This window comes from Xenopus laevis, chromosome 2L (assembly GCF_017654675.1).
Source record: "Xenopus laevis strain J_2021 chromosome 2L, Xenopus_laevis_v10.1, whole genome shotgun sequence".
NCBI lineage: Eukaryota > Metazoa > Chordata > Amphibia > Anura > Pipidae > Xenopus > Xenopus laevis.
Window position 1 is genome coordinate 177,093,024 of NC_054373.1, and position 12,656 is coordinate 177,105,679.

Sequence of the window (12,656 nt, forward strand, 5' to 3'; positions counted from 1 at the left end):
TTCAGTTACATTGAGTAGGGGAAACAACAGCCTGTCAGAAAGCAGTTCCTAAAGTGCTGGCTCTTTCTGAAAGCACATGACCAGGCAAAATGACTTGAGATGCACCTACACACCAATATTACAACTAATAAAAATACACTTGCTGGTTCAGGAATGAAATTTTATTTGGTATTATTATTATTTATTTGGTTCATTTGGAGTGAATTATGTGCAGTGTCATTTAGGAATAAAAACTAGACCGTAAAATTCATGACAGAATTTCTTTTAATACTTATTTTCATTTTGGGTCAATACTCAATTGGGGGAATGTAATAAAAGTCGCAAAGAGAAAAAAAACTATTTGCACGAATAAAAAAAAAATCATCTCGCAATGTAATATTCTTCCTCAAACTGTTATCGCATTGAGAATTTAAATTGCGCACTCTTAAAAAGTGCTTGAAGGTGACGTAATCTTGTGGAGCAAACATAAGAGTTTTATTACATTTACTGGGTATTGGCTTAAACTAGAACATTTGCAAACTTTCTTCCACTGTCGGAAGTGGCCGCTAAATAGTTTCCTGGTTTCGCAAAAGCAACATTAAATTCACGCAAAGCAAACTTTGTTCACACAAAGGCATAACTTTTGACATTGCGAATAGTTTTTCCGTTACCGACTTATATTACATTCCCCCAAATCTCTTAATAATTATAAGCTTACAAGCAATTGATTCTGTTAACGTCTTGTGACTGTGCTCTCTATTAGCATTTTACTGCTGGAATTTAATAATATAGGGGTTGTAGTGCCAAATACCATCCCAAGTGCTGGCGGTTTACAAAAGTAAACAGGGAACGTATATATATAAATATACATAAATGGGCAGATTCATTTAATTGATGTGAATTGTTTTTACTGTAATAAATTCAAATGTACTCACAACTTGAATCGGAGGTTATTTAAGAAAAGAAATTCGATCGAATGGGAACAATCCAAAAATCGAATCGAATACGAACGAAACTCGAATTGAATACGAACGAAACTCAAATCGAAATTTTCCTCTGAAAAAACTTGAATGTCAGGAAGGCTTTTAAAATATTGAGATGGATTAACGGACGTCTGCCATTGACTTGTAAATGAACTCGGCAGGTTTTAGGTGGCGAATATTCGAATTAGAACTGTTTCCATGGATCGAGGTATGATAAATCTCACATCGAATTTACATTAGAATTGGGGGATTAAAATTTGTGATGTGTGAATTTTGACACAAAAAAAATAATTTGAAAATTCAAATTGAAATTTACTATTCAACCCTTAATAAATCTGTTTCAAAGTGTTTTAAAGATGCACCAAATCCAGGATTCGGCCAGGATTAAGCCTTTTTTAGCAGGATTCGGCCCAATCCTTCAGGCCGGGCCAAATCTAATCCGAATTTGCAAATTAGGGGCAGGTGTGAAATTGATTGACTTTTTTGTCACAAAAGGAAGTAAAAAATGTTTTCCCCTTTCTACCCCTAATTTGCATATGGAAATTAGGATTCGGATTCGGCCCGAATGTTTCGCAAAGGATTCGGGGGTTTCGCCGAATCCAAAATAGTGAAATCTGTGCATCCCTAGTACAAACAGCTGTATAGTTTTTTTTATAATAATGGACTCTAAATACAATGCACTTTTTTATTCATTTATTTAACAAATTAACTCATTATTCATTCATCCATTCATTCATTAAAACTATACACTGTTTGATTTTGTGGTTACCCTAGCCACAACACTGGAGAGGAAACCCTTTTATTCGAATTTATGCTAAAACATAATTTTTTTCCAATGAAAGTTGGTTTATATACCAAGCTCAGTCAAGATCAAAATCAAATTGAAAGCAAATTAAGGGAAAAGTGAAGATGTTCTGTTATGTTTTTGTTGTTAATTGATGGGGCCTATTTGGATCCCCAAAATATTTGCATAATTTTTTAACAAATTTGGATTATTTGATTAAAATAGAGTCATTGAGGCAAATTCACTAAGCGCCGAAGCGCCGAACGCTAGTGTCAATTCGCTAGCATTGGGCATTTTCGTTACTTCGCAAATTCACTAACGAACGCTGGCGTAGATTCGCTAGTGTTACTTCGCACAATTACGCCTGGCGAATTTTCGCTACGGACGTAACTACTCAAATTCACTAACGCGCGCAGTGTACTGAACGCTACCTTTTACGCTAGACTTCCTTTGCCACCTCAGACCAGGCGAAGCGCAATAGAGTAGAATTTGGTGCCGTATGCAAATTAACCTTCGCTAGTGTAACTTCGCTTCACTTAGCGAATCAACGCTAGCGCAACTTCGCAACCTTACGCTACCCCTGTGCGCAACTTCGGATTTTAGTGAATTTGCGGAGCGCTGGCGAAACTACGCCTGGCGAGGTGTGGCGAAGCTGCGCCTGGCGCAACTACGAATCCTAGTGAATTTGCCCCTATGGGAGATGACCTTCCCATAATACAGAGCTTTCTAGATAATGGGTTTCCAGATAATGGATTTCATACATTTATTTAGTGCTTCATTGATACACCATATATGTGTGAGAACACTAAATAATTCCCAGGAGACTGCATGGTTTAAAAAAATCTTAGATCAAGTAGCCCACAACCTAAATCCATTAAGCGTATTTAGATGGGTACTCACAGGTAAATGTCTGTGCTCCTCTCTTCCACGAGTTCCTTCCCAAGTGCTAGGTGATGCCATCATGCCTGACGCGTTTCACAATCATGCTTATTCAGAGGCGAACTGGAACTCAATGGAACATACTGAAGCTGAGATGTAAGAGAACAAGGATGGTTAAATTAGTCTGTACAGGCCATTTAGTAGAATGCCCAGTATATGCCAGCTGGAGACTGACAAGATGACATCATCATTATCAATATGACACAATGTTCTAGGGAAGAATAGATATTGTATGGTGGCCTTAGGTTGCTTCTCTAGTATGCCAGGTTTCTTCTTTCTTGGCAAGAGAAAGCTATTCCTTCTTAACTAATAGGTCTAAGAGACCATTGCCTCTCCTGTACCCCATTAGACGTTCCATATATTTATAGATTTAAAACACAGCAGTAATGCTGCAATGAATGTTTTATCTTAACTTTATTAAAGAGGTTGTTCACCTATCAATTACTTTTAGTATGATGTAGAGAGTGATATTCTGAGACAATTTGCATTTGGTTTTCATTTTTTATTTTTTCTGGTTTTTGAGTTATTTAGCTTTTTATTCAGCAGCTCTCCAATTTGTAATATCAGCAATCTGGTTGCTAGGGTCCAAATTACCCTAGCAACCATGCATTGGTTTGAATATAAAATTGTAATATGAATAAAAGAGGGTCTGAATAGAAAGACAAGTAATAAAAGAAGGGCAATAATAAATGTAGCCTTACAGAGCATTTCTTTTTTTAGATGGGGTCAGTGACCCCCATTTGAAAGCTAGAAAACAGTCAAAAGAAAAAGGCAAATAACTAAAACATCTATAAAGAAAGCCTATTGAAAAGTTGCTTAGATTTACCCATTCCATAATTAACTCAAAGTTAAAGTTGAACCACCCCTTTAAATAAATTAAAAAATTTAATTTATTAAATCAATTAAAATTAAAAAAAATCATCTAAGTATTTCGACGTTAGAAATCGGAGCAACTCCGATTGCCTGAATGGGCCTTAGTTATGAAGAAAAATCCCAAAAAAATAGGGTAGGACAAACTTCGGAGCTTTCCCTGAAAACTCGGAATTGTTCGGAGGTTTGCGCAAAAACTACGATTATTTGCGCAGAAACCACAAACTCATCGGATATCAGTACAGACATCAGCGCAGACACTGAGACCTTCCCCATTGACTAATACAGGACCTCGAGAGGTATTAGATGCCGGGGTTTTGGATTCACAGTTTTTAGACCATTGGACTTTAAAAAATCTCGAAAAAATTATAATTTTTTCTATTATTTGAGGTTCGGATATTCGGAGCTTGATAAAAAAAACCTCTAGAATTGTTTAATGATATTTTGAAAGGGGAAAATTACCTAATGCTCAAATTATTTTAGGGCTTCTCAAATTAGAGACGGATCTGAAGGTGAGAGGGCTTGTTACAGGAGAGAACTGAGCAACATTAGATTATGGTTAATTGAGTCACATAAGGATTTGAGTTTCTTTCAATACCTCTTAAGATGCAGCAATGAGTTCTCGACAGGTTGCTATGCTAACAGCTCTATAAAATTCTCTTGTTTTCTATAGAACAGTGCTTAAGTCTTATTGTCCTTATTAAAGCAGAAACATCTTTTATTTTATACTATAGCCCAAAATACACAAGCATTTCTATATTATAGTAATCCATTACAGTCTAAAGATAAATGTCCTATTTCTTGCCTTATGGCTCAGATTTACAGACAAGGAGGAGTTTATTATAAAGGGGTATAACTGACAATTGTTCCAAAGAATAACATTTCACTGTTTGCACTGTTTAGAAGCAACCATTCTTCACTATATTGTGTTTCTGGCCCCTTAGCTGTTGGAATGATTGGGAACAATAATGTCTAGAAATTTCTTCCAGCTCCTCGTGTTGGACTTTCCTTTAAAGGGGACTCATCACCCAAAAAAATAATTCCAAATCCTATTTTATCATGTCAAGCAAAATGAACTTTAATTACACTGTAAAATATATTTGAATATTGTTTTTGATTGCCTGAATGGACCTTATTTATGAAGAAAAAAGCCAGAAAAAACAGGGTCGGGCAAACTTCGGAGATTTTCTCGAAAACTGCAAATTTTTTTCGTGTAAAAACTTCGATTTCTTGCACAGGAACCAACAACTCATCAGATATCGGTACCTTCCCCATTGACTTATACAGGACCTCAAAAGGTTTTTTTTTTGCTCTGGCGATTGGACGTAACTACGCAAATTCACTAAGATGTGGATTTTACTGAACGTTACCTCTTGCGCCAGACTTGCCTTCACCACCTCAGACCAGGCGATGTGCAATAGAGTAGATAGGACTTCCTCAAAAAATAGCTGAAAAAAACACCCAAAAAACACTACGGTCATTTCCATTTTTTCAGGGTGATAGGATGCAAAAGAACTTAAATTATTTTGGGTTAACCGGCTTCCCCCCTACATTTCCTAACATATGACACATAAACTATACACTGGGCTCATGTGTAGGGCAATATAACAACTTTATTTTATTTTATTAAGGTTCCCTGGACTTGTGTAGTGTAATGTATTTGCTGTAACATATACGTCCATTAAACTTTAACTTTCCACCGTATGCAAATTAGGCAATGCTAGGTGCGTTCGGCACCCTGGACGCAACTTCAGATTTTAGTGAATTAGCGTTGTCCTGGCGAATCTATGCCTGGCTAAGTGTTGCGCTGTGAGCGAAGCCGTCGCTGGCGAATTTTCAGAGGTTAGTGAATTTGCCCCTAAGGGGGTTATTTACTAAACCTTGTATTTTATCTGGTTGGGCTTCTTAGGGCAAAAACTCACATGTTTTTTTATTTATTTTTCCCTGATGCTGCAAAAAGCCTGAATCAGAAAATCCACCTTCTCAGACCTGTCGAGATCCTGTATAATTCTATTGGAGAGGCACCTATCCAAACGTGAAGATATTGTTGTAGTTGCAGCACAGAGCAACTATTAATATTGTTGTTGTGCCGGGTTTAGCCTGATAATCTGAAAAATTTGGGGTTTTGGGACAAAAACCCAGAAAAAATTCAGTGATTTGGGAAAAAAGTCAGAAAAAAAATGGATGAGTTGGATTTTTACTCGATTTTTCCCAATCCGATTAATTTGAGTTATTTTATTAATAAATAAGGTAAAATCATGTGTTTTTTTTATAGAATAATCAAATAAATTTGGATTTTAGTAAATAACTCCCTAAAAATTAATTTCTTTTTTTTTATCAATTCTTTGTTTATTGAATTTTCGGGGTAGGGGTACAGAAAGAAGAGAGGGGAAGGGTAGGGTAGGGATCTGCAAAATCCACATAAGATCAAGAACATTTATGAGCAAGTTTACAACAAGTTATTACTCACATTTTATCGAGTCTCAATCCACAGAAGAACAATCTGCACAATCACTTTTAGTATTAACAGAGTACAATAATAATTAAATAGGTCACCATTTCAAGCTGGTCATTATCTATGATCAGAACCAAAGATCTTTCAAGGAGAGGGGACTTTAGTATTTTCAAGAAAATTTAACCAAGGAGACCATATCTTCCAATAAGTGGTACTTTTATTGTGTATAATATATGTGATCTCTTCCATTTGCCTCACATCTTCCACCGCGGCCAACCAATCATTAAGAGTTGGAGGTTCAGGAGATTTCCATTTTTTCGGGATTAACGACTTTGCAGCATGGAGGAGATGAGAGGCAAGTGGGTCAGTAATTGGTTTACTCTTGTCAAATTTTATATTTAACAGAATTGTTTCTGGACATTCCATTTTAAATTTTGAGCCAGTGACATTATTAAGTATTGCTAGTACGTTCTCCCAATATTTTTGCATCAGTGGGCATGACAACCAAATATGTACATGTGTGCCTTCCGCAGAGTTACATCTCCAGCAATTCCAGAAAGATTTGGATACCATTTTTTAAGTTTGCTGGGTGTGCGATGCCATCTCATGATCAGTTTGTATACTGATTCTCTTGTTTTGGACGCTTTTGCAGATTTGTTTATTGTTCTGAGAATACCTCTCCATAAATCATCAGAAATATCTATTTTAAGTTCTTTCTCCCATTCTAAGCGTTGCAATCTCGGATATGTAGCTGACGTATCCAATAATAATTTATATAGTCCAGAGAGAGGTTTATCTAGTTCTTTATGTGAGGATAAGAGGAGTTCCCAACTCGTTTCAGGCCTGTCCCAATTATATTGTGCGATTGATTGGATAAATTTATGCAATTGGCTGTAACCCCAATTGTCTCTGGGATGTTGTCCCCACTTTTTCTGGATCTCAGCCAGTGATATTACTTTTCTGTTTTTAATTAAATCACTCATTTTCGTCAACCTTGGGCCCCATTTTCCCCATCTAGTGAACGCACCTTTTTCCATGCTTGGTTGGAACTCAGGGTTATAAAGTAGAGGCTGTAATATATAAGGTAAGTCTGACAAACCAAATTGTTTCTTATTTTTATGCCATACCAATAAGGTTGCTCCTATCAAGGGATGTTGAAGAAGTTCTTTAGATAGACTGTCCTTTTCCCTCCACAAATTATTTACCAGGGGAAAGCCTACCATCACCTGTTCAATGGCACACCAGTCTTTATTCTTTGTCTCTGAGTTCCAGTCCAAGATCCGAGTTAGGTGAGTTGCAATATAATAAAGGTAGGGGTCAGGCATACCCAGACCACCCTTGTCTTTAGGTGCAATCAATAAGCTGTGTCGAATCCTAGGATTTTTCCCACCCCACACAAATCTCGAAATACTAGATTTGATTGAGGTAAAAAAAGATTGAGGTATTAAGATAGGTAACGCTTGAATATAATAGAGGAGCTTAGGTATTAAGACCATTTTTATGGCCTGAAGCCTTCCAAACCATGACAAGTGTAACCTGTTCCAATTATCAATCAATTTTTGAAAGATTGCTAATAATGGCACATAGTTGTCCTGGTACAACTTTCTCGAATCGGCCCTTATCTTGATGCCTAAGTAAGTGATAGTGGAGGAGGTCCATTTAAATGGGAAATTTGCTTTAATATCTTGTACTTTTGAGGTGGGTATGCTCAGGTTCAATATTTCGGACTTAGTGTAATTTACCTTGAAATTCGAGAGTTCCCCAAAATCTTTCATAAGTTTTATCACTTTTGGTAAAGACAGGGAGGGTTTCGTAATATGCAATAGGAGATCGTCAGCAAAAGCTGTACATTTGTATTCTTTTCCTGCTACTAAAATTCCAGAAATATCTGAGTCATGCCTAATGTGAGATAGTAGGATCTCCATAACAAATAAAAACAGAATTGGGGAGAGAGGGCACCCTTGTCTGGTCCCATTATGTATATATACTTTAGGGGAGAGCATTCCGTTAACTCTAATTCTAGCTGTAGGTTGTTCATATAGGGCCATAATCCTATTTATTGTCATGTGGCCAAATCCGAATCCTGCTAGTGTTTTCTTTAAAAAAACCCAGGACACTCTGTCAAACGCTTTTTCAGCGTCGGCGGTAAGTATGACAGATGGCACACCCTGTTTTTGAACATGTGTTATTAGCGATAGAACTTTAAATATATTATCCTTCCCTTCCCTTCTAGGAATAAATCCTGCTTGATCGGTGTGGATAAGCTCAGGTAAGTACATCTTTATTCTGTTGCTCAATATTTTGGCGTATAACTTCATATCAACATTTATCAGGGAGATGGGCCTGTAGCTAGGGCATTGTTGAGGATCTTTATTCGGCTTGGGGATAATAGTTATATGCGCCTCTTGCGCTTGGGGGTGAAAACTATTTTTATCCTTAATACTGTTAAAGTAAGTGAGTAATTGTGGGGCAATATCCTGTTTAAAAGCTTTATAGAATGTAGCAATGTAGCCATCAGGCCCAGGGCTCTTCCCTGGAGGTAAAGAGTCAATGCAGTCTTCTACTTCCCTCAATTCAAATGGAGCATCTAGCATTAAGCTTTTGTCCTTGGATAGCTTGTTTACATTAGCATCCTTTATAAATTCTTCCATCTTATTTATTGTCGTTTCCTTAGGATTTGATGGAGCTAGTTTATAGAGTGCTTGATAATAGTCTCGAAAGGCTACCGCTATACTTCCAGTGTCATAATGCAGTTTATTAGCTTTATCTTTTATTGATGTAATGTAAGTTTGTGGTTGGAGTTTCTTAATTATTTTGGCAAAATGTTTATTGCATTTATCACCTAATTCGTAAAACTTTTGTTTTGTTCTCATATAACTTTTCTGTACTTTTTGATTTAGGAGTGCTCGTAGCTGAAGTCTTTTAGTGTCTAGTTCGATTAATGTTTTTTGGGCCATCTTTTCCTTGTGAGTTGATTCTAATTGTGAAATCTCCCTTAACAAACTAACTATTTCTTTTTCTCTTTCTTTTTTTAGGTTGCTACTCAAGGCTATCAGCTTACCTCTCAACACACATTTCAACGTTTCCCATAGCGTTGTTGGTGAAATATCTGGTGTATGGTTTGTGGCAATTATCGAGGTTATCCATTCCTGTATTAACTGTTTCCTACTTGTAGTGTGAAGAAGGAATTAGTTAAATCGCCACGTGAATTCAGCTCTTAACGTTTTAGGTATAATAAAATTAACCATAACTGGAGCGTGATCTGAAAGAACCATGTTACCAATATCTGCTTTGGTAAATAACCGTACCCAATGCTGTGATATGAAAATGTAATCGATTCTGGAATAAACGGAGTGAACTTTGGAAAAATGAGTGTAGTCTTTTTTTGAAGGGTTTAGCACTCTCCAAATATCTATTAATTGTAATTCCATAAGCATTTTTTTGATTTCCCGCAAACCTTTATACGAGATACTGGACTTCTTGGATGAGGAGTCAGAAAGGGGGTACAAAGTAAGATTGAAATCACCGCCTAAGATCACCATACCTTCTCTAAAATTATCCAGCACTTTGAGAAAGTATTTAACATACTCCACTTGTCCGGAATTAGGGACATAAACATTAGCAATAGTGCAGGCTTGGTCTGCTAGCTTCCCTTTTATTAAGACAAACCGACCCTCTTTATCATTAAGAGTTTCATGGTGTTTAAACGGGAGATCCTTATGTAATAAGGTAATGACTCCCAAAGATTTTTTGACTGGGTTATTACTCAAGAAAATTTGTGGATAATGTTGTAAGTTAAGCGCAGGTGCATTATTTTTCTTAAAATGAGATTCCTGGATCATAACTATCTTGGCTTTCTGTTTTCTACACTGATGGAACACTTGTGCCCTCTTGATTGGTTCATTTATTCCATTTACATTTAAGGACAGTATTAGCCCTTCCATATTGGCGTCCTTAACCATATTTATCAAAACCTGGGACCAGCAGAATAACCGATAATAGCTTATACTTGTTGTTCACTTGCTGAAGGGTGGGGGTATACCAGGTGTAGGGGGGTGTGAAAGGGGGGAATCCCGGAACCTGTTCCAGGATTTTGTTAGGGGTCAACTTTTGCCGCTTTAGACTTATCGGGGGTAAGCCCCAGTGCTGTGATGGTGAGGCTGCGGCTCGGGTGCAAAGCACCGTAAAACTCGGGGTGGGTGGTAAGCTGCTGTGCGGCAGTTTAATAACTGGGAACATGAGTGGGCAGGGTGGCCAGCCACCAACCAGTCTGCCAATAAACTAAGCATTCGTGCTTCAACGGGTTTAAACATCTCTATTCAAACTCCATAACTTGAAATACCCATATATCTTTACCAAACATGAGGTTGCATATATAAGTAGAATTGAACCTGAAATCTAAAACACATAAATCTAATGGTAAACAAATCGACTATATATTATTCTTAATATTTTACCCTGACGACAGTCTGTGGTAGCCATAGTTCTTATTCATCCTTAAGTGTGGAAAAGTCTTATGTTCTTCTTGAGCTTTGTTGTAACCTGTAAGGGTAAAAGAGAAAGAAAAGGAAAAAACAAGGAAAATGTCCAAATTGTCCCAGCAAGGTGATTTGCCCAATGCTTAAGGGACAACAGAGAGTAGAGGAGGTTTGGAAACTTGTCACTTTAGGACTTCAAGAAGATGGATGACTCATCCTTTCTTTGGGGGTCCTCGGCGTGCGGGGTGTTCTCTTTGCTGAAGTGAATTGTGTCCATTCACCTTGTATTTCAAAGTTGAGCTCGGGAATCCTATTGACAATCGGCATCCATCCTGGCAATTCCATATCCGGTATCTGGAATTTTTTCATGAAAGTGTCAGTGTCCATGGGGGATCTTAGAACTGCTGTAATCCCATCCTTATTAGCAGTTAGGGAGAAGGGATATCCCCATCTATATTGGATATTCAATTCTCTGAGTTTATCAGTTAGTGGTTTCAGCATTTTCCTTTTAAGGAGTGTTGTCCTTGAGAGGTCCTGGAACAGTTTGATATTATTTTCTTCATATGGAATTTGTACCATATCCCGTGCTTTACTTAATATTTCCTCCTTCAAGGAAAAATCATGCAAACAGCAAAGAATGTCCCGAGGTGCATTGAGAGGGGCAGCTTTTGGCTTATAAACTCGGTGTGCCCTATCGATTTTAATATCCACTTCAGGTTCTCTTTTCAGTATAGAATTGAAAATGTGGCACAGAGCTGTCCCTATTTCCTCATTTTGGACATGCTCAGGGACCCCTCTTATTCGAATATTGTTCCTTCTGCTCCTATTTTCCTGATCTTCAACTTGCCTTTGAAGATCCTGTATTATTATATCTTGGTTTTGTACATGTTTATATATGGCTTTTTGCCTATCAGTGCTGTGTTTAGCATTGGTTTCGATATTATCAGCACGTTCTGCCAGGGATAACATGTCTTTTTTAATATCTTGGATTTCCTCTCTGATAGCCATGGTTACTTCCTGTAACATTCCTTTAATATCAGCTTTGGATGGTAATTTAGCGATAAAAGAGTGTATATCTACCTCCTCCTCTGCATCGCTATCAGCTTCAGACTGCTCTTTGTTAGAATCGGCTTCCTCCTCACACATATCGCGTGCGGGCGCCATCTTGGATTCCAAGCGTCTCGGCTTTTTCTTCAAAAATAGCGGCGCTATATCACCCGAAAGAGTTTGCGACCTCCTCCCTGGTGTTTTGTCAGCCTCCGCTTTGCTTTTATGTTGTTTCCCCATCTTTCCACTCAGGCACAAAGACTGGTTTCGGGCACTTGTCACGGAGCTCCCAAACTAAGCTGCTTGCATGCTCAGCGTCAGACCACGCCCCCCAAAATTAATTTCAAAGGTGAAACACCCCTTTAAAAAAAGTGCTATTTTTGGAAGAAGCATAAGCAACACTATAGGCAAAAGGTAAAATAAGAAGCAAACCGTTGATCAGAGACAAAGGTAAACTGTTTGTATAGTTGCTTTAAATATGGGTGGTTGTGTGATTGCAATTGTAGTTTTTGTATTGTTATAAGATTGAAATAACATTTTCTGGGTTTTTAAAAATGATAATGGTGCCTCCAGCTCTAGAGGCAGGAGTACACCTGGTTATCTACAATAACAGCCTGGCGCTGTATCATAAAGAGCCATTTATGAACACAATGAGCAAAATTGAATTTTGAGACTCAAATCAACATGTTTTTATCCACAATTCCGAGTTTTCCGCACAATTCCAGAATGACCGCAGCCATGCTCTGAGTGCTTCTGCTGCTTCATATTAAACTGACATTCACCCGTGATTCTTTTGTCGCAGGTCTGCTGCACCTACTGCAACCAAATATGGGAACCCTGAAGTTACGGCTGTACAGCATCAATTGCCATATTTGCCCCCAATTCAACAAAAGAGGCCGGCTGGAGAGAGTGGCACTTGCCACAACTATATCAAAGTGGTTGGACATGTCCCTTTCAACTGTGCTACTGTTATTACTATAAATGACAACTTTAGTGACAAACAGTGGACATTGTGGTACAATTAAGTGTAGTATATTTATATATAAAGCCTTATCTGGAATCTGCTATCCAGAAAGCTCTAAATTACTGGTATGGGATCCATATGGGATAGTGTTTAGCAA